Source organism: Ranitomeya imitator, chromosome 6 (assembly GCF_032444005.1).
Source record: "Ranitomeya imitator isolate aRanImi1 chromosome 6, aRanImi1.pri, whole genome shotgun sequence".
In the NCBI taxonomy this organism is placed as follows: Eukaryota; Metazoa; Chordata; class Amphibia; order Anura; family Dendrobatidae; genus Ranitomeya; species Ranitomeya imitator.
The window spans coordinates 4766726-4782835 of NC_091287.1; the positions used below are offsets into that span (position 1 = coordinate 4766726).

The following is a 16110-nucleotide window of genomic DNA, read 5'->3' on the forward strand; positions in this document are numbered from 1 at the left end:
CCCACTATATAATGGCATACACACACGCACAGCCCCACTGTATAATGACACACACACGCACAGCCCCACTGTATAATTACACATGCACAGCCCCACTGTATGACAGGCACACGCACAGCCCCACTGTATAATGACAAACACACACCCACAGCCCCACTGTATAATGACACACACGCACAGCCCCACTGTATAATGACAAACACACACCCACAGCCCCACTGTATAATGACACACACGCACAACCCCACTATATAATGACAGGCACACGCACAGCCCTACTGTATGACACGCACAGCCCCACTCTATAATGACACACGCACAGCCCCACTCTATAATGACACGCACACAGCCCTACTATATAATGACATACACACACACACACACGCACAGCCCCACTGTATAATGACACACACACAGCCCCACTATATAATGACATACACACACACACACATGTACAGCCCCACTGTATAATGACACACACACGCACAGCCCGACTGTATAATGACACACACACACGCAACAGCACCACTCTATAATGACAGGCACACGCACGGCCCCACTGTATGACAGGCACACGCACGGCCCCACTGTATAATGACAGGCAAACGCACGGCCCCACTGTATAATGACAGGCACACGCACGGCCCCACTGTATAATGACACACCTGCACAGCCCCACTGTATAATGACACACACACACAGCCCCACTGTATAATGACAGGCACACGCACGGCCCCACTGTATAATGACAGGCACACGCACGGCCCCACTGTATAATGACACACACACACACAGCCCCACTGTATAATGACAGGCACAAGCACAGCCCCACTATATAATGACAGGCACAAGCACAGCCCCACTGTATAATGACAGGCACACGCACGGCCCCACTGTATAATGACAGGCACACGCACGGCCCCACTGTATAATGACACACACACACACAGCCCCACTGTATAATGACAGGCACAAGCACAGCCCCACTATATAATGACAGGCACACGCACGGCCCCACTGTATAATGACACACACACGCACGGCCCCACTGTATAATGACACACACACTCACACACAGCCCCCCTCTGTATAATGACAGGCACACGCACAGCCCCACTATATAATGACAGGCACATGCACGGCCCCACTGTATAATGACAGGCACATGCACGGCCCCACTGTATAATGACACACACACACACACCCATTGTATAATGACAGGCACACGCACGGCCCCACTATATAATGACAGGCACACGCACGGCCCCACTGTATAATGACACGCACACGCACGGCCCCACTGTATAATGACACACATGCAGCTCACAGATGCACGCAGCACACACACGCACGCAGCTCACACACACGCACGCAGCTCACACACACGCACGCAGCTCACACACACGCACGCAGCTCACACACGCACGCAGCTCACACACACACGCACGCAGCTCACACACACGCACGCAGCTCACACACACACGCACGCAGCTCACACACACGCACGCAGCTCACACACACACATGCACGCAGCTCACACACACACGCACGCACGCAGCTCACACACACACACTCTCCTCATACACACACACACTCTCTCCTCATACACACACAGACACTCTCCTCTGTGGTGCAGGGGCGGCTGATGTCCATGTGCAGCTCTTCAGTTTCTCCTGCTCACAGCTCTGCACTGTCCCGGCACCTCCCCCATCTCTCCTTCTCTGCCGGGATAGCAGATAAGAGCAGGAGAAGCCGGAGCTCCGTGCACACACAGGCGGGTATGCCGGTATGCCGACCTTTCATCTTGGCTGCTGGCTCTCTCCCTCAGAGTGGCAGTGGCGCATAGGAGCCTGCTCATCACATACCCCTGCAGCCTGCATGTCAGGGCTGCTGGCGGGATGACACCATCGCGCACTACAGGTGCGCTATGTATTAGTCACTGCCAGTCCTCCAGCGGCCCTGTGCAGCTGCTTAGACACCGGCCCGGGGGGCATATGCATTTCTGCCACCTGGGCCAGCCCGCGCCTGCCTCCTGCCATAGAGCAAAAACTGTGCAAACATTCCTGGAAAAAAGACACATAAGGTCAATGTCATGGGCTGCAAATAGTCCGGAGCTCAATCCAATGGAAAATCTTTGGTGGAAGTTGCAGAAAATGGTCCATGACAAGAATCCAACCTGCAAAGCTGATCTGGGGACAGCAATCAGAGAAAGTAGGAGGCAGATTGATGAAGAGTCCTGTGTGACCCTCATTAAGTCCAGGCCTCAGAGACTGCAAGCTGTTAGAAAAGCCAGAGGTGGTGCAACAAAATACTAGTGACGTGTTGGAGGGTTTTTGTTTGTTTGTTTTTCACGATTCCACAATTTTTTCCTCAGAATTGAGTGATTCCATAATTTTTCCCCTATGCTTGGTTAAAAGAAGTAACCATCACTGACTGCCACATTGTTTCTTCTTGATTTCTTTTACAGTTTCTTAAAGCCAGAAAGTTGCCATTAGAAATAACCTTAGTTCTGTGCCAGGTCTGTGATCGGCTTTTTTTTCTACAAAATTAAACAACTGAATGAACATCCTCCAAGGCCGGTGATTCCAGAATTTTCGGGCAAAGTCGGGCAAAAACTGTCTACTCTGACATACATATATATATATATATATATATATATATATATATATATACCCTCTATGCAAATAAAGAGGGAAAAACAGTGAAATGCAAAATAATAATTTAAAATATAACTTTATTATATTATTACATAATAACTGAATATTCAAGCAAAAAACAGATAAAAGAGAGGGCATGAGCTTGGAATCACCAAAACATCTATGACATTAGTATGCATATGAAGCACATAATGAAAAAGTTACAAATAAATAGGAGTAAAAAATAAAGAAAAAAAAACTATTATATATCAATCTACAGGTCCTTCTCAAAAAATTAGCATATAGTGTTAAATTTCATTATTTACCTTAATGTAATGATTACAATTAAACTTTCATATATTATAGATTCATTATCCACCAACTGAAATTTGTCAGGTCTTTTATTGTTTTAATACTGATGATTTTGGCATACAACTCCTGATAACCCAAAAAACCTGTCTCAATAAATTAGCATATTTCACCCATCCAATCAAATAAAAGTGTTTTTTAATAACAAACAAAAAAAACATCAAATAATAATGTTCAGTTATGCACTCAATACTTGGTCGGGAATCCTTTGGCAGAAATGACTGCTTCAATGCGGCGTGGCATGGAGGCAATCAGCCTGTGACACTGCTGAGATGTTATGGAGGCCCAGGATGCTTCAATAGCGGCCTTAAGCTCATCCAGAGTGTTGGGTCTTGCGTCTCTCAACTTTCTCTTCACAATATCCCACAGATTCTCTATGGGGTTCAGGTCAGGAGAGTTGGCAGGCCAATTGAGCACAGTAATACCATGGTCAGTAAACCATTTACCAGTGGTTTTGGCACTGTGAGCAGGTGCCAGGTCGTGCTGAAAAATGAAATCTTCATCTCCATAAAGCATTTCAGCCGATGGAAGCATGAAGTGCTCCAAAATCTCCTGATAGCTAGCTGCATTGACCCTGCCCTTGATGAAACACAGTGGACCAACACCAGCAGCTGACATGGCACCCCACACCATCACTGACTGTGGGTACTTGACACTGGACTTCAGGCATTTTGGCATTTCCTTCTCCCCAGTCTTCCTCCAGACTCTGGCACCTTGATTTCCGAATGACATGCAAAATTTGCTTTCATCAGAAAAAAGTACTTGGGACCACTTAGCAACAGTCCAGTGCTGCTTCTCTGTAGCCCAGGTCAGGCGCCTCTGCCGCTGTTTATGGTTCAAAAGTGGCTTTACCTGGGGAATGCGGCACCTGTAGCCCATTTCCTGCACACGCCTGTGCACGGTGGCTCTGGATGTTTCCACACCAGACTCAGTCCACTGCTTCCTCAGGTTCCCCAAGGTCTGGAATCGGTCCTTCTCCACAATCTTCCTCAGGGTCCGGTCTCCTCTTCTCGTTGTACAGCGTTTTCTGCCACATTGTTTCCTTCCAACAGACTTACCATTGAGGTGCCTTGATACAGCACTCTGGGAACAGCCTATTTGTTGAGAAATTTCTTTCTGGGTCTTACCCTCTTGCTTGAGGGTGTCAATGATGGCCTTCTTGACATCTGTCAGGTCGCTAGTCTTACCCATGATGGGGGTTTTGAGTAATGAACCAGGCAGGGAGTTTATAAAAGCCTCAGGTATCTTTTGCATGTGTTTAGAGTTAATTAGTTGATTCAGAAGATTAGGGTAATAGGTCGTTTAGAGAACCTTTTCTTGATATGCTAATTTATTGAGACAGGTTTTTTGGGTTATCAGGAGTTGTATGCCAAAATCATCAGTATTAAAACAACAAAAGACCTGACAAATTTCAGTTGGTGGATAATGAATCTATAATATATGAAAGTTTAATTGTAATCATTACATTATGGTAAATAATGACATTTAACACTATATGCTAATTTTTTGAGAAGGACCTGTATATGTGCATAAACAGTGACGCCAGTTCCTATCAATTCATATATGAGTATGTCATAAAGTGCGTAGTGCCACTGTGATAAGGAGAGATGGGGGGGCACTCTGGTCTATAGTATGAGGTGCTGGTGTAACGGACCGTGATGGCCCCAGAATATAGTAGTAGGAATTCACCGCACACTCTCGTTTGTCAATTTGCAGACGTGCTGTACACACTTTATTCCAAAAAAGATTGTTTCAAACAGATAAACAGACCACAAGCAGTGTAGAGATAACATTTGTCATAACAACCCAACGTTTCGACCCTCCAGGGTCTTAGTCATGGGGTTACTGGTGAAAAATAAAAAGACAAAATATAAGGCACTGAATACCATACATATTATATACATTATATACAAAACAATATAAGATAGCAAGATTATCATGATAGCATAGACAATTATAGTCTGCAACTTAGAGAGAGGCATTAAAACAGAGAAGGGGCAGCCAGTAGTAGTAACAGTAACGTACTAAGATGCGGCATTATCTAAATGAAGAGCGTACACAGCTTGTATTACCTTGGTTGTAGGTGTCAGAACGGAAGGTGGAGAATGTGGTAGAGACCCTTATACTCAGAGGACCAGAAACTGCAATGGATAATAGAGATGTTATGGGGAGAGATATCTGAGCCAGTCAGTCCTAACGTGTGTGTGGCTGTCTGTGTGTTCTGTTTATATACACTGTCTGTTGTATAATGGTGCCATGATGAAGGAAGATGTTGCGTAATTAGATGGCATGGCAGTAGCCCCTTAGTGTAATAGAAAACTTACCGTAATATAGGATGGCTGAGATGGAAGCCCAGGGTACAAAACTGACAATAGTAGTGAGGTATATTCCTGCAGTAATATGCTGGATGATGCGGTAATAGGGGCTAGCTTATATATCTGCTGCCACTGCCGTGGAGAACTATGAGTGGGGATACACAAGAACGCCATGGGAAGTAATGTGGCAGTGATATAGATGGTTGTGGTACCTTGCTGGCCAGGGATGTCGCGGTAAAACATGACGATGTGGCAGTATTTACCTGCTTTTTGTGTGGTATCCCGGATGGTGGAGCGGCACATCCGCGTCCTGCTCAGCGTGCAGCCGTTTGGAGCGTGCTGCAGCATTTTAAACGCTGTGCCTCATATCGCCGGACCGGAAGTGACGTACCGCTATTGGAAACGGTACACTGCGCATGTGCGTTTGTGGAATAATAGCGATGGATGTAATGAGGCAAGGAAAGAGGCAGTAGGGGTGGCTATAGGTATAATATACGCTGCATAACAGATTTAGGAATAGGGACATGGTATAAATGGGCATGAGGAGGTAAAAATACCGCATGGAGAGTGCAAGAAAGCACAACAGAAAACCATAGTTACCTATAAAATGGAGCATATGAGAATATTGATAAATGGGTACAGGGTTAATGAAATAGTACGGCTGACTTTTAATAAAATGGAATAACTCGCCTAGAGGAAATCATATTTAGCGGGTCTGAAAAATAAATGGTAAAGTTAATAGAATCAAATTAACCAATCAATCTCCCTATGCAGACCTCTAGGGGCCAGGGTGTCAAGTTTATGGATCCAGTAAGCCTCTCTGGTTTTTAATAATCTGATGTGAATCTTTTTTGGAATAAGTCTGTACAGCACATCTGCAAATTGACAAACAAGAGTGTGCGGTTAATTCCTACTACTATAGTGCAACTGTGAACGGCCATAATCAATTAGACAATATATAATAAATAATAATCTTTATATAGCGCTAACATATTCCGCAGCGCTTGACATTTTGCACACGTTATCATCGCTGTCCCCAATGGGGCTCACAATCTAGATTCCCTATCAGTATGTCTTTGTAATGTGGGAGGAAACCGGAGAACCCGGAGGAAACCCACGCAAACACAGAGAGAACATACAAACTCTTTGCAGATGTTGTCCTGGGTTGGATTAGAACCCAGGACCACAGCGCTGCAAGGCTGCTGTGCTAACCACTGAGCCACCGTACAGTGCTAACCACTGAGCCACCATACAGTGCCAACCACTGAGCCACCATACAGTGCTAACCACTGAGCCACCATACAGTGCTAACCATTGAGCCACCATACAGTGCTAACCACTGAGCCACCATACAGTGCTAACCACTGCGCCCCCATACAGTGCTATCCACTGAGCCACCATACAGTGCTAACCACTGACCCACCATACAGTGCTAACCACTGAGCCACCATACAGTGCTATCCACTGAGCCACCATACAGTGCTAACCACTGACCCACCATACAGTGCTAACCACTGCGCCACCATACAGTGCTATCCACTGCGCCACCATACAGTGCTAACCACTGAGCCACCATACAGTGCTAACCACTGAGCCACCATACAGTGCTATCCACTGCGCCACCATACTGTGCTAACCACTGAGCCACCATACAGTGCTAACCACTGAGCCACCATACAGTGCTAACCACTGAGCCTCCATACTGTGCTATCCACTGCGCCACCATACAGTGCTAACCACTGCGCCACCATACAGTGCTAACCACTGCACCACCATACAGTGCTAACCTCTGAGCCACCATACAGTGCTATCCACTGCGCCACCATACAGTGCTAACCACTGCGCCACCATACAGTGCTAACCACTGAGCCACCATACAGTGCTATTCACTGAGCCACCATACAGTGCTAACCACTGAGCCACCCTACAGTGCTAATCACTGAGCCATAATACAGTGCTAACCACTGCGCCACCATACAGTGCTATCCACTGAGCCACCATACAGTGCTATCCACTGCGCCACCATACAGTGCTAACCACTGCGCCACCATACAGTGCTAACCACTGCGCCACCATACAGTGCTAACCACTGAGCCACCGTACAGTGCTAACCACTGCGCCACCATACAGTGCTATCCACTGAGCCACCATACAGTGCTAACCACTGACCCACCATACAGTGCTAACCACTGAGCCACCATACAGTGCTATCCACTGAGCCACCATACAGTGCTAACCACTGACCCACCATACAGTGCTAACCACTGCGCCACCATACAGTGCTATCCACTGCGCCACCATACAGTGCTAACCACTGAGCCACCATACAGTGCTAACCACTGAGCCACCATACAGTGCTATCCACTGCGCCACCATACTGTGCTAACCACTGAGCCACCATACAGTGCTAACCACTGAGCCACCATACAGTGCTAACCACTGAGCCTCCATACTGTGCTATCCACTGCGCCACCATACAGTGCTAACCACTGCGCCACCATACAGTGCTAACCACTGCACCACCATACAGTGCTAACCTCTGAGCCACCATACAGTGCTATCCACTGCGCCACCATACAGTGCTAACCACTGCGCCACCATACAGTGCTAACCACTGAGCCACCATACAGTGCTATTCACTGAGCCACCATACAGTGCTAACCACTGAGCCACCCTACAGTGCTAATCACTGAGCCATAATACAGTGCTAACCACTGCGCCACCATACAGTGCTATCCACTGAGCCACCATACAGTGCTATCCACTGCGCCACCATACAGTGCTAACCACTGCGCCACCATACAGTGCTAACCACTGCGCCACCATACAGTGCTAACCACTGAGCCATCATACAGTGCTATTCACTGAGCCACCATACAGTGCTAACCACTGAGCCACCCTACAGTGCTAATCACTGAGCCATAATACAGTGCTAACCACTGCGCCACCATACAGTGCTATCCACTGAGCCACCATACAGTGCTAACCACTGAGCCACCCTACAGTGCTAATCACTGAGCCATAACACAGTGCTAACCACTGAGCCACCATACAGTGCTATCCACTGCGCCACCATACAGTGCTAACCACTGAGCCTCCATACAGTGCTATCCACTGTGCCACCATACAGTGCTAACCACTGCGCCACCATACAGTGCTATCCACTGAGCCTCCATACAGTGCTATGCACTGAGCCACCATACAGTGCTATCCACTGAGCCACCATACAGTGCTAACCACTGCGCCATACAGTGCTCTCCACTGAGCCACCATACAGTGCTAACCACTGAGCCACCCTACAGTGCTAATCACTGAGCCATAATACAGTGCTAACCACTGAGCCTCCATACAGTGCTATCCACTGCGCCACCATACAGTGCTATCCACTGAGCCACCCTACAGTGCTAACCACTGAGCCACCATACAGTGCTATCCACTGAGCCACCATACAGTGCTAACCACTGAGCCACCATACAGTGCTATCCACTGAGCCTCCATACAGTGCTAACCACTGCGCCACCATACAGTGCTATCCACTGACCCTCCATACAGTGCTATCCACTGCGCCACCATACAGTGCTATCCACTGAGCCACCATACAGTGCTAACCACTGCGCCACCATACAGTGCTCTCCACTGAGCCACCATACAGTGCTAACCACTGAGCCACCCTACAGTGCTAATCACTGAGCCATAATACAGTGCTAACCACTGCGCCTCCATACAGTGCTATCCACTGCGCCACCATACAGTGCTATCCACTGAGCCACCCTACAGTGCTAACCACTGAGCCACCATACAGTGCTATCCACTGAGCCACCATACAGTGCTAACCACTGAGCCACCATACAGTGCTATCCACTGAGCCTCCATACAGTGCTAACCACTGCGCCACCATACAGTGCTATCCACTGACCCTCCATACAGTGCTATCCACTGCGCCACCATACAGTGCTATCCACTGAGCCACCATACAGTGCTAACCACTGCGCCACCATACAGTGCTCTCCACTGAGCCACCATACAGTGCTAACCACTGAGCCACCCTACAGTGCTAATCACTGAGCCATAATACAGTGCTAACCACTGCGCCTCCATACAGTGCTATCCACTGACCCTCCATACAGTGCTATCCACTGCGCCACCATACAGTGCTATCCACTGAGCCACCATACAGTGCTAACCACTGCGCCACCATACAGTGCTCTCCACTGAGCCACCATACAGTGCTAACCACTGAGCCACCCTACAGTGCTAATCACTGAGCCATAATACAGTGCTAACCACTGCGCCTCCATACAGTGCTAACCACTGAGCCACCATACAGTGCTAACCACTGAGCCACCGTGCTGCCCAATATATATTTTCACATACACTGTGGGCAGTTTATCACTAGTTATACAGGTCCTTCTCAAAAAATTAGCATATAGTGTTAAATTTCATTATTTACCATAATGTAATGATTACAATTAAACTTTCATATATTATAGATTCATTATCCACCAACTGAAATTTGTCAGGTCTTTTATTGTTTTAATACTGATGATTTTGGCATACAACTCCTGGGTGGTGCGCTTCTCCACTATAAGATCGCCCTGACTTCCGGTCGTGCGCAATAGACACATCCTGCGTTCCATGTATGCGGTCCAGCGCTTGAACTGGAGGAGCGCCCTCATTTGGCTCACATATGACTTTCACAGATCACTTTCCTTTCTCGCGTATTTAGGGCTCCACCTTAGCCATGTGACACAACGCCCCCATGAGGAAGCATTGTGCGAAACGGCGTACTCAGGACAAATTGTACAACAAGGTTTGGGGTCCAATTTCTCCTGTCACCCTTGGTAAAATAAAATAAATTGGAGCTGAAGTAAATTTTTTGTGAAAAAAGTTACATGTTCATTTTTTTTCATTCCCAAAAATTCCTGTGAAACACCTGAAGGGTTAATGAACTTCTTGAATGTGGTTTTGAGCACCTTGAGGGGTGCAGTTTTTAGAATGGTGTCACACTTGGGTATTTTCTATCATATAGACCCCTCAAAATGACTTCAAATGAGATGTGGTCCCTAAAAAAATGGTGTGAAAATGAGAAATTGCTGGTCAACTTTTCACCCTTATAACTCCCTAACAAAAAAAAATTTGGGTTCCAAAATTGTGCTGATGTAAAGTAGACATGTGGGAAATGTTACTTATTAAGTATTTTGTGTGACATATGGAGCGCCCCCAGACGCAGGGCCGCGGGGTACTCGGTCCGGGGTGGTCACGGTGGCTAGACCCGGTCCGTGACCCTGCTAAGGGGCGTCCAATGAAAGGTGATGGTGCGTGGTGCAAGACTGAAGGCTTCGGGGTCCGCAATCCAGAGCACTGCTAACAGGGCTGGCTGAGACCGGGAGGTCCGAAGGCACATCCAGAGTTCCCTTTGCAGGTGGGAATCAGTGCCTACCACTAGCGCCTGTGTATTGTAGTCCTCACAACTGTCGTATCTGTTCTTCCTCTCTCCGTCCCCCTGACAATATGGCTAGGACGCACCCGTATGACAGGTAGGCCTGGAGTTATTCTGGGACCCTAGAGACGCCCCTCTCCCACGATTGCCTCCTATGTCCGTTTAGGTGATTCAGGTCAGACAGCCAACCTGTAATTAACTGTCCTGCCGCTGTTTGACGTAATGTGTAGAGTGTGTTACTTCCTCGGTGCTCCGGCCACCGGCTACGCGCCTCAGAAGGATGTTGCCGCGGTATTAGGGACACGACTCCTTCTGGCTCTCCTTCGTTCTATGATGCCGCTTCTCACTTCTCCACAATATTCTTCACTTCGTGTCCTTCCTTAGGATACCGCCGCAAGGTAGTGCAGGCGCGGCTCCGTAACAATCTGTCCTTTCTGCTAGGTACCTGCCAGGATCCCACTTCTGACAGGTCCTCTCCCGAACTCTCCCGGGCTGCTTTCTGCCTAACTTCCTGTCCAACCCCCAGTTTTACCAGAGTGTGAGGAGTGGCCTAATAGATAGAACCACCCCCCCTGGTGGCCGGAGTGTGAAGTGTGCTGTGTGGCTGTGATACCTGGTCAGGTGAACTCCTTTAGTGCCATCAGACATAACATCACTCCCCTTAGTGGCAGAGCGACGTTACTGCAACGACCAGGACTCTGGGGCGCTGCACATATCTCTGCGATTTAAGGGCATAAAAATTCAAAGTTGGAAAATTTCGTAATTTTCAAAATTTTTGCCAAATTTCTGTTTTTTCACAAATAAACGCAGGTAATATCAAAGAAATTACCACTATCATGAAGTACAATATGTCACAAGAAAACAGTGTCAGAATCATCAGGATCCATTCAAGCGTTCCAGAGTTATAACCTCATAAAGGGACAGTGGTCAGAACTGTAAAAATTGGCCCGGTCATCAACGTGGAAACCACCCTTGGGGTTAAGGGGTTAAATAGAACCGGTTCCTGTGATACCTCATCCCGCTCCCAAGCGAGTAGCAGTGTTACAGCCCCTATACATGGCGGCGGCACAACAACAGATCCCTCAGAACCTCTATCGGACCTCAGACACGCGGCGCTCCACCGTGCGAAGGATCCGGATCAGGTGATCGCTCCCAGACTCGCGGTGTCTTTTCTTCCTCTAGTGCTGATCTCCTTGTGACTTATGTGACCTCCCAGAACAAACACCGAGTGCTCGGCTGAAATACAGGAGCTGAGCCCCGGAGACTGACTGCAGCGGGGAGAGTGCACACGAGGGTAAGCCGGGGCACGGCGTGGGTACAAGTATTGGCTGTATTATTGCAGCACTATGTGCAGCCCTTGTTTCTGGGTTAAAGGGACGTGTGGCGGCTCTGCACATGCGCTGCACTTCCTTTGTTCTGTTCTTGCTCTGTATAACGCAGTTCTCACACTGTATGTAGCCATTCTTTTCATTATTCGATGGTGGTGGCACTGTATGGCGGTATTATTAGGGGACTATAGGACAGTATACAGGATGGTATATTCAGGCATTAGTCACCCCTGGTATTTGTACATTCTGGTGACACTATGAGTGCACTGTATGGCGGTATTATTAGGGCACTATAGGACAGTGTACAGGACGGTATATTCAGGCATTATTCACCCCTGGTATTTGTACATTCTGGTGGCACTATGAGTGCACTGTATGGCGGTATCATTAGGGCACTATAGGACAGTGTACAGGATGGTATATTCAGGCATTAGTCACCCCTGGTATTTGTACATTCTGGTGGCACTATGAGTGCACTGTATGGCAGTATTATTAGGGCACTATAGGACAGTGTACAGGATGGTATATTCAGGCATTAGTCACCCCTGGTATTTGTACATTCTGGTGGCACTATGAGTGCACTGTATGGCAGTATTATTAGGGCACTATAGGACAGTATACAGGACGGTATATTCAGGCATTAGTCACCCCTGGTATTTGTACATTCTGGTGGCACTATGAGTGCACTGTATGGCGGTATTATTAGGGCACTATAGGACAGTGTACAGGACGGTATATTCAGGCATTAGTCACCCCTGGTATTTGTACATTCTGGTGACACTATGAGTGCACTGTATGGCGGTATTATTAGCACACTATAGGACAGTGTACAGGACGGTATATTCAGGCATTAGTCACCCCTGGTATTTGTACATTCTGGTGGCTCTATGAGTGCACTGTATGGCGGTATTATTAGGGCACTATAGGACAGTGTACTGGACGGTATATTCAGGCATTAGTCACCCCTGGTATTTGTACATTCTGGTGGCTCTATGAGTGCACTGTATGGCGGTATTATTAGGGCACTATAGGACAGTGTACAGGACGGTATATTCAGGCATTAGTCACCCCTGGTATTTGTACATTCTGGTGACACTATGAGTGCACTGTATGGCGGTATTATTAGCACACTATAGGACAGTGTACAGGACGGTATATTCAGGCATTAGTCACCCCTGGTATTTGTACATTCTGGTGGCTCTATGAGTGCACTGTATGGCGGTATTATTAGGGCACTATAGGACAGTGTACTGGACGGTATATTCAGGCATTAGTCACCCCTGGTATTTGTACATTCTGGTGGCTCTATGAGTGCACTGTATGGCGGTATTATTAGGGCACTATAGGACAGTATACAGGATGGTATATTCAGGCATTAGTCACCCCTGGTATTTGTACACTCTGGTGGCACTATGAGTGCACTGTATGGCGGTATTATTAGCACACTATAGGACAGTATACAGGACGGTATATTCAGGCATTAGTCACCCCTGGTATTTGTACATTCTGGTGGCTCTATGAGTGCACTGTATGGCAGTATTATTAGGGCACTATAGGACAGTGTACAGGACGGTATATTCAGGCATTAGTCACCCCTGGTATTTGTACATTCTGGTGACACTATGAGTGCACTGTATGGCGGTATTATTAGGGCACTATAGGACAGTGTACAGGACGGTATATTCAGGCATTAGTCACCCCTGGTATTTGTACATTCTGGTGGCTCTATGAGTGCACTGTATGGCGGTATTATTAGGGCACTATAGGACAGTATACAGGATGGTATATTCAGGCATTAGTCACCCCTGGTATTTGTACATTCTGGTGGCACTATGAGTGCACTGTATGGCGGTATTATTAGCACACTATAGGACAGTATACAGGACGGTATATTCAGGCATTAGTCACCCCTGGTATTTGTACATTCTGGTGGCACTATGAGTGCACTGTATGGCAGTATTATTAGGGCACTATAGGACAGTGTACAGGACGGTATATTCAGGCATTATTCACCCCTGGTATTTGTACATTCTGGTGACACTATGAGTGCACTGTATGGCGGTATTATTAGGGCACTATAGGACAGTGTACAGGACGGTATATTCAGGCATTAGTCACCCCTGGTATTTTTGCATTCTGGTGGCACTATGAGTGCACTGTATGGCGGTATTATTAGGGCACTATAGGACAGTATACAGGATGGTATATTCAGGCATTAGTCACCCCTGGTATTTGTACATTCTGGAGGCACTATGAGTGCACTGTATGGCGGTATTATTAGGGCACTATAGGACAGTGTACAGGACGGTATATTCAGGCATTATTCACCCCTGGTATTTGTACATTCTGGTGGCACTATGAGTGCACTGTATGGCGGTATTATTAGCACACTATAGGACAGTATACAGGACGGTATATTCAGGCATTAGTCACCCCTGGTATTTGTACATTCTGGTGGCACTATGAGTGCACTGTATGGCGGTATTATTAGGGCACTATAGGACAGTATACAGGACGGTATACTCAGGCATTAGTCACCCCTCATATTTGTACATTCTGGTGGCACTATGAGTGCACTGTATGGCGGTATTATTAGCACACTATAGGACAGTATACAGGACGGTATATTCAGGCATTAGTCACCCCTGGTATTTGTACATTCTGGTGGCACTATGAGTGCACTGTATGGCGGTATTATTAGGGCACTATAGGACAGTATACAGGACGGTATACTCAGGCATTAGTCACCCCTGGTATTTGTACATTCTGGTGGCACTATGAGTGCACTGTATGGCGGTATTATTAGCACACTATAGGACAGTATACAGGACGGTATATTCAGGCATTAGTCACCCCTGGTATTTGTACATTCTGGTGGCACTATGAGTGCACTGTATGGCGGTATTATTAGGGCACTATAGGACAGTGTACAGGACGGTATATTCAGGCATTATTCACCCCTGGTATTTGTACATTCTGGTGGCACTATGAGTGCACTGTATGGCGGTATTATTAGCACACTATAGGACAGTATACAGGACGGTATATTCAGGCATTAGTCACCCCTGGTATTTGTACATTCTGGTGGCACTATGAGTGCACTGTATGGCGGTATTATTAGGGCACTATAGGACAGTGTACAGGACGGTATATTCAGGCATTATTCACCCCTGGTATTTGTACATTCTGGTGGCACTATGAGTGCACTGTATGGCGGTATTATTAGCACACTATAGGACAGTATACAGGACGGTATATTCAGGCATTAGTCACCCCTGGTATTTGTACATTCTGGTGGCACTATGAGTGCACTGTATGGCGGTATTATTAGCACACTATAGGACAGTATACAGGATGGTATATTCAGGCATTAGTCACCCCTGGTATTTGTACATTCTGGTGGCACTATGAGTGCACTGTATGGCGGTATTATTAGCACACTATAGGACAGTATACAGGACGGTATATTCAGGCATTAGTCACCCCTGGTATTTGTACATTCTGGTGACACTATGAGTGCACTGTATGGCGGTATTATTAGGGCACTATAGGACAGTATACAGGACGGTATATTCAGGCATTAGTCACCCCTGGTATTTGTACATTCTGGTGGCACTATGAGTGCACTGTATGGCGGTATTATTAGGGCACTATAGGACAGTGTACAGGACGGTATATTCAGGCATTAGTCACCCCTGGTATTTTTGCATTCTGGTGGCACTATGAGTGCACTGTATGGCGGTATTATTAGGGCACTATAGGACAGTATACAGGATGGTGTATTCAGGCATTAGTCACCCCTGGTATTTGTACATTCTGGTGGCTCTATGAGTGCACTGTATGGCGGTATTATTAGCACACTATAGGACAGTATACAGGACGGTATATTCAGGCATTAGTCACCCCTGGTATTTGTACATTCTGGTGACACTATGAGTGCACTGTATGGCGGTATTATTAGGGCACTATAGGACAGTATACAGGACGGTATATTCAGGCATTAGTCACCCCTGGTATTTGTA

General features: G+C 47.0%; 1 protein-coding gene across 3 annotated transcripts in view; it reads left to right on the forward strand.

The window, feature by feature from the left end:
• The first annotated feature begins 11960 nt into the window (after positions 1-11960).
• LOC138641593 (5-beta-cholestane-3-alpha,7-alpha-diol 12-alpha-hydroxylase-like) overlaps positions 11961-16110 on the forward strand; it is a 32995-nt gene continuing 28845 nt past the window's right edge. Inside the window, exon 1 of one of the 3 annotated variants that reach the window (XM_069729086.1) lies at positions 11961-12054. The gene's annotated coding sequence lies outside the window, so the exon portion shown is untranslated. The remainder of the gene's footprint in view (positions 12055-16110) is intronic. The other 2 variants (XM_069729087.1, XM_069729089.1) reach the window with 2 other exon arrangements.